The sequence below is a fragment of the Cavia porcellus genome, unplaced genomic scaffold (genome assembly GCF_034190915.1).
Source record: "Cavia porcellus strain 051 isolate PalLab524CR breed Dunkin Hartley unplaced genomic scaffold, mCavPor4.1 scaffold_5, whole genome shotgun sequence".
NCBI lineage: Eukaryota > Metazoa > Chordata > Mammalia > Rodentia > Caviidae > Cavia > Cavia porcellus.
Window position 1 is genome coordinate 31556449 of NW_026947488.1, and position 10735 is coordinate 31567183.

A 10735-nucleotide genomic window follows, 5' to 3' on the forward strand; every position below is an offset into this window, starting at 1 on the left:
TGCCATTCGCAGATTGCTGTTCTCAGAGCTTCTGCGCGTCTCTCTCCTTGCCGAGCCACTGAAGAGGCAGCCAGCCGCTGCGTGGCGGGAAACCCAAATTGCGGCTTACAATGGCGCGGGGTCCAGCCTCCACACCGAGGCTTTTCTGTTCCTGTTTTAGCACCAGGAATGCATTCCAAGTTGGTTTCTCTCAGCCCAGTTCGTTCCTGAGTCAGCAGAGCATATCTCCACCTGCTTATATCTCCTTAGTCCGCACCATTCCTGGCTTCTGAGCCGAGTCTTTCAGAGAGCCTCCGGTAGTTGCTTTTATCTGTCCGCCATGTTCTCCCGGAAGTCAAGATCTCCTGTTATAATTGTATTACTGCTAATTTGGTTTTTTATTTCTGTTAATACTTGTTTTATATAACTGGGTGCTCTGGAATTTGGTGCATATATATTTAAGATAGTTATCACTTCCTCTTGAAATTTTCCCCTAACCAGTATGTGTTGACCTTCTTTATCTCTTCTGATCATTATTGGTTTGAAGTTCACATTGTCTGCAAACAGAATATCTATCTCTGCTTTTTTTGGGGGTACCTGTTGCATGAACTATTGTCTTCCATCCTTTGATTTTCAGTCTGTGAGTATCCTTTTGGGTTAGATGGCTTTCTTGTAGACAGCATACGATTGGATTTTGTTCCTTTATCTATTCTGCCAGTCTGTTTCTTTTGTTTGGTGCATTGAGGCCATTTATATTAATGGTTATAACTGTTATATGTTGATTTATTGTTGACATGTTATCTTTCTGCTGCTGCATCTTTATCTTTCTCTTCTGTTTAATTGTCTGCTTTTGTTTAGTGGTTTTTTCCTAAGTGTATCTAAACTGTCTTTCAGTATTCTTTGCAGGGTTGGCTTGGTGATCATGAAGTTCTTCAACTGTTCTTCATCATGTAAGCATCTTATTTCTCCATCAATTTTGAAGGACAGTTTTTCAGGGTACACCAGTCTAGATTGGAAATCATTTTCCTTTAGGATCTGAAATACTTCACTCCATGCTCTTCTTGACTTTATTGTTTGTGCTGAGAAGTCTGCTATGATTCTGATAGGTTTCTCTTTATAGGTCATCTGTCTTTTCTCTTGGACAACTTTTAATATTCTATTCTTTTATTTGATTTCTGGGATAGTGATTATTATATGTCTGGGTGTAGTTTTATTTTGGTTATGGCTATTTGGAGTTCTATATGCTTCACTGATCTTGATATCAGTTTCTAATCTCATGTTTGGGAAATTTTCAGCTATTGCTTCTCTAAATATCCTCTTGACATCCTGTATCTTGTCCCCTTCTTTTTTTATTTATCCCTATCAACCTTATGTTTTTCTTTGCGTCATCTTGCAGGTGTTGAATTGTTATTTCTTGATCTCTTGTTATTTTTAAAAGATCTTTCCTTTCCTGTTCAATGGCTGCAATCTTGTCTTCGAGGTCTGAAATTCTATCTTCACATTCGATGAGGTGGTTTTACAACTTTCAATGGAATTTTTGATTTCCTATATATCTCTTTGCATCTGCTTTATATATTCTGTTTGTTTCTTATATTTTTCATCCAGGGGTTCTATCTTTTTGTGCCGTTCCTCCAATTTTTTAACTGTGTCTTCTTTAGATATGTTCAGCATCTCCTTCATTTCTTTTATCATTTCTTCTTTTCCCTGAGAGGTTATTGCTAGTTTGAATTCCTTTAAGGCTTCCCCGAATTGTCTCTTTATTTCGGTTACTATTATTTCAGGTATTTCAGATGTATGGCATGTATTTTCTTCTATGTACATGACTTCTTGGCTTTCTTGGGATGGGCTGGATGTTTGAGATTGCATTTTGGTCTTTTGTTTTGCCATTTTCCTATATTTCCGTGTTTCAAGTGTTGTTTCAAAGCTTCCCCTGGAAGTGTTGGGAATTGTCTCTTATGTCCTGGGCTCCTGGGACTCCTTTGATAGTGTAGCTCCCTCCTTGGGCAGCGAGGCCCCCGGATTATAAGAAGGTGGTCAGGCTCCTATCAGGTAAACCTAAAGCGTCATCAAGCTACACAGTTCCCCACTCTGGCAGCAAAGCTCCCTGAGTGAAAGAAAGCCACCTGGTGTGGTCCAGGCAATCTGAAACCCTGCTAAGCCCAATCTAGTATGGCTGCAAGCCCAGCGGGCCCCCAACCTCCTAAGCAAGGATCTCATACTCTCCCGGGGATTGGATGTTGTGTAACCATCCAGCTCCTTGGATGGCAAAGCTGCCCAGGCTGATAGAAGGTTCCCCCTATGGCCTAGGTAGTCCTCAAACCTCTTCAGCAGAGCTGCTCCCGCCTCCAGGCAGTGGCAGTAGTACTAGTGCTGTCTAGGTGGAAAGAAGGTTGCAGGCAAGACCAGAGGAAGTTCCTGCAGCTTGTCCCTGTTCCCTCCTTCAGGCTGGGCAGCTGCTGTGCCCTCCGGGTGAGAGAGGGCAGTCAGCAAGGCTGGAGTGGGGTCCTTCAGCTAGGCCCAGCTCCCTCTTCCTGGCAGACAGCTGTGGTGTGCCCATTGTTTTTAAGAGATCTTTCTTTTTGTGTTTGCCAGATGCAAACCCGTCTTCAACGTTCTAAAGTCTATGTTCAGTTTCTTTCAAGTGGTTTCCTAGCATTCAATGGAGTTTTTAATTTCCTCAATATCTTTTTGAATGTTTCATGCATTCTAAATCATTCTTACATGGTTCATTCAAGATTTCCCTCATTTTTTTATGATCCTCTATGTTTTTATGTATGCCTTTAGAGATGCTTAGCAATTCTTTTATTATGTTTTTCATTTCTTCTTTTATCTGAGATAATCTGTAAGTAAATATTTCAGTTGTAATTTCTCTTATACCCTCATGAAATTGTTTCTTTACTTCAATTGCCATCACTTAATAAACTTCAAATTGTGACTCCCAATCTCTTCCATGTTTACTCCACTGAACTTGCTCTGCATGGATTGGAGTCAGGAGACTGCCTCTTGCTTCTTCATCTTGACATTTTGATGGGTTCTTCTAGACAAGAAGGTAGTGGAGTCCTGGGCACTTCCTGCATTGGCTACACTTTCTCCGAAGCATGACTGTTTGGTTCTCTTGGGCAGTGCTGGCTATGGGTATCTGATGGGGGCCATTGGGTGCACTGGTGTGGGGCTTGGCTTCTGCTTTTCTCAGCCTGTGATGGCTATTGACAGCAGGAAGTGACCCCAGTGGCAGCTGGTATGCATGCAGGGTCAGAGCTGGCTGCTGTCTCCTGGACCTGAACTGATTACCAGTGGGAAGCACCCCCAATCAACATATGATTTTCTGTAACTTCTATCTGCAGATTCTGATAATTCCTTAATTCAGCTGTACTTTTTTCCTTATTATTTACCACTTTATCATATATTATATCAATTACATATTTGTTGTATTGATTCCTGCAATTTTTGCTAGTAGGATCTAAATTTCTTAAAGGCAAATACTTTACCTCTTTTAGTCTTCAAATGCAGCACATATTTCTATAACATTCCTTGGCACATAGTAGGTGTTTGATTAACACATGTATCATGTATGAATTGATCAGAATGATGCTTCCTTGGGACACTGGAGGTTCCTGTAAGTAAATATTTTCTGCAGAAACTCTCAGAACCTGTTTCCTATGTCAGTGACAACGAAAAATGAAACTATTTGCTTACAGACAGGAAATGGAAGAGTACGGAAGAAAACCACAAATCCTCCTCTCCTCATTCTTTAATATACATAGGCAGAAATTGCAGAAACCTCATGGGACAGAAGCAGAACCACCCACAGATGAGAACAGTAATTGTTAAACCATTAGCTTGAACTCAGTCTGCATGAATACAAATCATAGCTCCACTAATTGCCTTTGAGGGACCTTGGGGCTACCTTATGCTTCTTTTTTCTTATGTGTAAGGATTGGGAATAAGAATATCTACTTTGGATATAATGATTACTTCAGGTAAGACCCAGAAATCTTTTCTAAAAGTGTCAGAATTATGTGTAAGTGTCCATGAAATTTAAAAGTTATTGCTCAATAGTTATCTTGAGGCATGGAGACTTACACTGAGTATGTGCTATAGCTAACAATATCAGTTTTGATACAGAAAGGGATATGGATGTACATACAACTATAGCTTGTGTTACACAGATTTCTGTTGTTTAACAAATTTTTGAGAGTAATAAATTTATGAAAAAGAAATGATTATTGTTGGTCACAGCTTTTAGAGATTACAATCCATTATAGCTTGACTCCATTGCTTCTGGGCCTATGGGAAGCAGGACATGATACTGGCGGGCATCTGGAAGAGCAAGATTTGTTTACCTCATGGCCAAGATAGAAACAACAAAGAGGTCCTACCATCTCCTTGTGTGTGTGAGTGTCTCAGTGACTTAATCACACACTAGGCCCCACACCTTAAAATCTCCACAGCCTTCCAGTCGCATCACTATGGGGACCAAGATTTTAGCATATGGAACTTGAGGAACATTCCAGATCCCAATTAGAGCACAGATGTACACACTATTCTCAGAGGGCAGACTCTCTGCTTTATAGTCTATTCTTTTCTTCTTATTTTGTATAGAATATGGAATTCCAAGGTAGAAAAGCACAGAAACTTAGCTTTACTAGAAAATTTATTTTACCATGAGAGAAGTTTGCTCATTCTAGAAAGTTGGAGGAAGTTAAGTCAGGAAGAGAAGTAGGAAATGAGCAGGGATTGTTGGGGATTGTTGGGTAACAAGGAAAATGAAACCTCTGTCCAATGTCCATTTCACATAGACTGAAAAGAATTTGAGGAAGTAAGGTAACATTCTAAAATTCTCCCTCTTTCTCTGTCTTTCTCTGTATCTCTGTGTCTCCCCCTCTGTGTGTTTGTGTGTCTGTCTGTCTCTCCCCTCTCTCCAATTATATTCACTCATGTAGATAATTACACGCACACACACATATTATTCACAAACAAATGTAGATGTGTGGCCTTCCAGTCTAGTATATAAAATTGTTTGGGGGTTAAATGAAGTTTAATGGAAAATTCAATAATATATTGGTCAGATCTTATCCAACACAGAATTGCTGAAAGTTTGGGTACACACATCAGAATTTTAACTGCTTATAGTGGCATGATGGATAATCATTAGTTCTGCACTTACTGGTATAATTTCCTTCCTCCTACAATCTTTGAGTTTTCTTTGTTCTAACTTTTGTAGAAGGTTTAGTTTAAATGTTAGGTTGTTTATTTGAGCTTGTCCTTTTTTTTTTGTATCAGGGGTCAAACTCACAATCTTGCACTATAGGTAAGTGCTTACTAAATTTCTTTCTTAAGATTGCCTTCATTGCATCCCATAAGTCCTGTTTGCTATTTCAGTAATATGGTAGATATTGTTTGATTTATGCCTTATCTTAATCTGTGGCTTAGTAAGGTGACAATTAATTTCCCTGTGATTATGTAGTTTTGTGTTTTGTTTTTTTTTTTTTTGCTGTTGAATTCCATCTTCATTGCACTATGGTCAGATAATATGTATGGGATAATTTCAGTTCTGCTGCATTTACTTAAACAAGTTTTATGGGTAATCTGTGGTCCATTTTGGATAATGTCCTATGTACTTCTGTGAGGAATGTGTATTCTAATGTTGTCAGATGAAGCACCCTTTAGACATCTACTAAGTTCATTTGTTCACAGACTTTCAATAATTTGTTGGCTTTTTTTCATCTGATTGACACATCTATGTTGTAGTCAGTGTTGATACATAAATAGATTTAACAGAGGAAACATAGTTTATGGAATTATTTTATAATATTCACCAAAAATGTCAAATACCTAAGTATGCAAAACTTCTGTCCATATGCTAGAGGTCTAAAGAATCTGAGGGCATGGCTTATGATGATATTCTCCATGAATCCAGTTGCAGGTCTCACACAACAAAGTCTCATGTTATTCTGCATCAAGAATCTGTACTGATAATGCCCAAAGGTTGGTGGTGGAAGCTAGAAAATCTGTATCAGTGGAATAAGAGATTTGTACAACAAGGCTGTGGGGTCTGCATGGGAGCCAGGAAGCAACATTTAAGGTAAAGATGAGTGCTCCAGGAAAATGAACAGCAAACCTTGCCATCCAGTTCTCCTTTTTTTTTTAAAGCCTACAGCACCCAGTATTCCCTGGTGGTCTCCCATTCAAGTACTAACCAGGCCCGATCCTGCTTAGCTTCTGAGATCAGATGAGATCGGGTGCGTTCAGGGTGGTATGGCCGTAGACTAGTTCTCCTTTTATGATGTTGGCAACAATCCTTAGGTGGGCCTTCCACAATCAGAACTATAAAGACTCAGTTCAGCTGGGTGTTACAAGTTGATCATTTTTTTTAACATTTTTTTTTTGGTCTTTTTTGTTTTTATTGGTACCAGGGATCAAGCTTATGACTGCCTGCTTGCAAGGCAGGTGCTTATGCCGCTGAGCTAAATCCCCAGCCCCCAGTTGATCATTTGTTAATCTGCTGCAATCTATTTGTGACAGTGGGATATTGTGTTAGTGCTTATTTCGTTTTCATGTCTATTATTATGTTTTAATTAATTGGGTGCACCAGTATTTGGTGCATCTATATTTATGATTGTTATTTTTTCTTCTTGAAGTTTTCCCTCAACAAGTATTTAACAATCTTCTTTGTTCACTTTGGATCAGCCTTGGGTTTAAGTTCACATTGTCTGCAAATAGAAAAGCTCTCCCTTCTCTTTTTGGGTTCCTGTAGCATGAAGTATTGTTTTCCATCCTTTCAATCTGTGAATTCTTTTTGAGTTAAGTGTATTTCTTGGACATAGTCCATAGTTGCATCTTACTGCCAGTCTTTTTCTTTTGATTGGTGAATTGAGACCATTCACACTGATGGTTATAACTGATATGTGTCAGCTTCACTTTGTCACATTATTTTTCTGTTGTTCGTTTCCTGTCTTTCTCTTCTGTTCATTTGCTTGAACAGAAGTTTCTGTTCTGGTAGTTTCTTCCTGTTGATATTCTTAGAATTGTGATCTCGATTATCTCTTTCTAAAATATCTTGCAGAACGTTTTGGGAAGCTGATTTGGTAGTCATGGATTTGTTCGGTTGTTCTTTGTGATGGAAGTGTCTTATTTATCATTGATTCTGAAAGATCAGCTTTGTTGTGCACATTAATCTGGGTTGGAGGTTTTTTCTTTTAGGACTTGAAATTCTTAACTTCAAGCTCTTCTTGACTTGAGTGTTCATGATGAGAAGTCTGCTGTGCATTGAATGGGTTTAATGTTTTCTCTGACTATGTGCAGTATTCTGTTCTTTCTCCACATTCCTATAATATTCATTATTGTACACCTTGGTGTAGGTTTATTTTGGTTGTGATTGTTTGAATTCCCTTGCTTATTTGTATGTCAAATTCTTTATCCATGTTTGGGAAGTTTTCTGCCTTTACTTTCATGAAGAAGTTTTTAAATGACTTTTTTGCTAACTGGCTTTGTGGAGGATGAAGATGCTCACCAAAGTGTTGGGAAACTGGAGATAAGTACAAGAGTGAAATAATGAAAGAAAATTTAAGGATATTAAGGAATTCAAAAAAACTTTACAGGATATTAAAGTGAACCACTAAGAAAAGAGACAATGTTCACTCACATGAAAATGTCATAAAATTGGAGCTGGGGATTTAGCTAAGTGGTATAATCACCTGCGTGGCAAGTGTGAGGTCATGCATTTGATCCCTGGTACAAAAAAGGGAAAATGTCATAAAATTAAGACAGATAGCTGAGAAAGAGAGAAAGAAGATGAGTAAAACAAAAGAAAATATAAAGGTTAGAGCCTTAACTTGTCCAAAAAAACAAAAACAAAACAAAAACCTAACTGGACAGAAAATGCAAAACCAGGCATAAGGCCAGGCCCCAACACCAACCCTTTATACTTCCTGCTGTCCCACTGTCCACCACAGGACATAGGACTATCAGTGCAAGGGCAGTCCCCCAAGCTTCCCCTTCCATGCCCTGCTGGTCCGCTGTCTGCCATGGGACACAGAATTATCAGCCACATGCAAGGCCAGGCCTCTGAGCCCACTCCTACCATTCCCTCACTATCCCGCCACCTACTGTAGGACACAGGACCATCAGCAGCACACAAGGCCAGGCCCCAAGCCAGCCCCTTCTGTGCTTCTGCTGTCTAGCAGCCCACCATGGGACACAGGACCTCCTATGTTGCATGAGGCTGGGCTCCTGAGCATATCCCTTCTGTGCCCCCAATGTCCTGATACCTGCCTTGGGATACAGGACCTCCAGCGGTGCACAGGGCCAGGCCAAGCCAGCCTCTTCTATGCCCCCACCAATTCACTGCTGCCCTCTGGGACTCCATATCTCCTGGACCTAGTATTGCTGTTGATCTTTGGCTCCCACTCCTCCCCACAGAACCTTGGACTGCAGTAGATTAACCAAGCGTCAATGGAAGACTTAGTAACCCCTCATCCAAACAGGAGACCTCAGCAGGTTTCCATCAGTGTGGTGAGTTTGCTCCTAAAATAGGAATACAGTTTGCCACCTTCAGTGGGTAAACAGGAGCAATAGCCAAGCTCCCTCCAGAAGTAAACCTTGGTGCACTTGGCAAGAGTGTGGGTGAGTCTTTCCTCAACACAGAGAACATCAGGAACATTGAGTAGTGTGCCAATAAGGCCTCCCCCAACCTGGAGAAAATTAAAAGGACTTATGAGACACTGAGTGACACAGTAAAGTCCAAGCTCAGACAAACACTATAGACAGGGAGATATGGTGACCTGGAACAACCTGGAGACATAGTAACAGCAGGAACTAAGGGTGGATTTACAGTAATACTCTTAAGTTTGTCAGCCTAGGGAGAATATAGGACTCACTCAACAGGCCCTGCAGGAGGAATTCAGGTGACTGGTCCACTTCATTGAGGCACACAGCAGTTGGACAAACATCAGTCACACAGTAGGACCGTAAGATATACATTATTGATAGGTGAGACTAGTGGGATTAAAAGGCCAAATATTAGCCTGAAAGGTGAAAATGACAAAACAAAAAAGCAAAATCCAATCTCAAACATATAGTCCATATGTAAAGGAGACTTTGAAATAGAGGACTTTAAAAGTCACACACTTTAAATGTCTCAAAAGGTAGCAAGTGAAATAAAAAGACAAATCCATGAGGTTATAGAGGAAATCAAGTTAGAAGTAATCTCTCATGTAAAGACAGAAATAACAACCTTAGTAAAGGAGTTGCCAAACACAGGAAGAGAAGAAATAAAGTACAAGAGCATGGGAAGCTGCTTGAAGCCTTGAATGAACAATATAGAAAACAAGCAGAATCCATGAAACAAGCTCAAAGAGATATCCAAGAAATAAAATATTCTACTGAAAACTGGCAAAACCATTTAAATGAAGCTGAGGATAGACTTTTGGACCATGAGGACAGGATTGTAATTAACGATCATGAAAGTCTAGAACTTTAAAAAATAACAAAACAGCACGAAATTACAATCCAGTAGTTTCAAGATGATGCCAAGAGAAATAATAGAATACTAATATGCAGCAGTGAAGATGCAGGAGTCAATGTAAGTGACATAAGTAAAATATTCACAGAAGTAAGAGCAGACAATTTTCCAAAAATGGGGGGAAAATCTGATATGCAGATAAGTGAGGCATATAGAATGCTAAACAGTAACAACCAACATAAGTCTGCACCCAGATGTATAATAATTAAGATCCCAGACAAACAACATAAAACAGAATACTAAAAGCTGCTAGGGAAAAGACACAACTCACATATCAAGGAAAGCCTATTAGAATAATGGCAGACTTTTCAGCACAAACCCTCAAGTAAATACGAAGTTAGAGTGAGGTATTTCAATCCCTGAAACTAAACAACTTTCAACCCAGATTGATGTACTCAGCAAAATTTTCTTTCAAATTTAATGGATAAATAAGATACTTCCATGACAAAGAACAACTAAGAAATTTATGTCCACCAAACCAATCCTATAAAGGGTACTGAAAGACATCTTAGATAGAGATAAAGAAAATACCAATCTCCAGAACAACAACAGAAAGAAACCACCAGGCAGGATAAGCAGTTAAACAAGGGGGAAAAAACTGAAAACAAACAACTTAAACATAACATGGCAAAGTTGAACCAGTACACATCAGTTATATGTATAATTCTAAATGGCCTCAATTATCCTATCAAAAGAAATAGGTTGAAAGAATGGATCAAGAAACATGATCTCGAGCTTCTGGTAAAGATGACAGACAGGTAAGAGTAGAATACAGAGGCTCTCTGAGACAGACAACTCAGATGCCAAAATATACATTGTGGGGCACTGGGGATTTAGCTCAGTGGCCTAAGCGCCTACCTTGCAAGCAGGCAGTCGTGAGTTCCATCCCCGGCACTGATACAAAGGAAAAAGACAAAGCAAACAAACAAACAAAAATATACATTGTGGGAAGTCCTGGACAGAGGAGATTGATCCTTTCAACCCAGGAAGAAACTAAAGCAAAAGGAACCAGTCAAACATTCAGTCCTTGGGCTACTGTTGAGGTAGCTAAGATTCTATGGCTTCATGCACCTGAATTCCCACTGCTTCAACTTGCTGGAACTGCAGTTGCACTGAGGTACAGTCACACTGAAGTTGGAGGTTGGTGAGCCCAATGGAGAATGGAGCCAGCAAAGGACCTGCATTGACCTGCAGTGAGTGCCAGGAATAAAACCCTTCCATGAGAAAGGGGCA

At 39.7% G+C, this 10735-nt stretch overlaps 1 non-coding gene across 1 annotated transcript; it reads right to left on the reverse strand.

Moving 5' to 3' along the window:
* Positions 1-6130: 6130 nt before the first annotated feature.
* Positions 6131-6249, reverse strand: LOC111753502 (5S ribosomal RNA). Its single transcript, XR_002788291.1, has one exon. It is a non-coding gene; the product is annotated as a 5S ribosomal RNA (ribosomal RNA).
* Positions 6250-10735: the final 4486 nt, after the last annotated feature.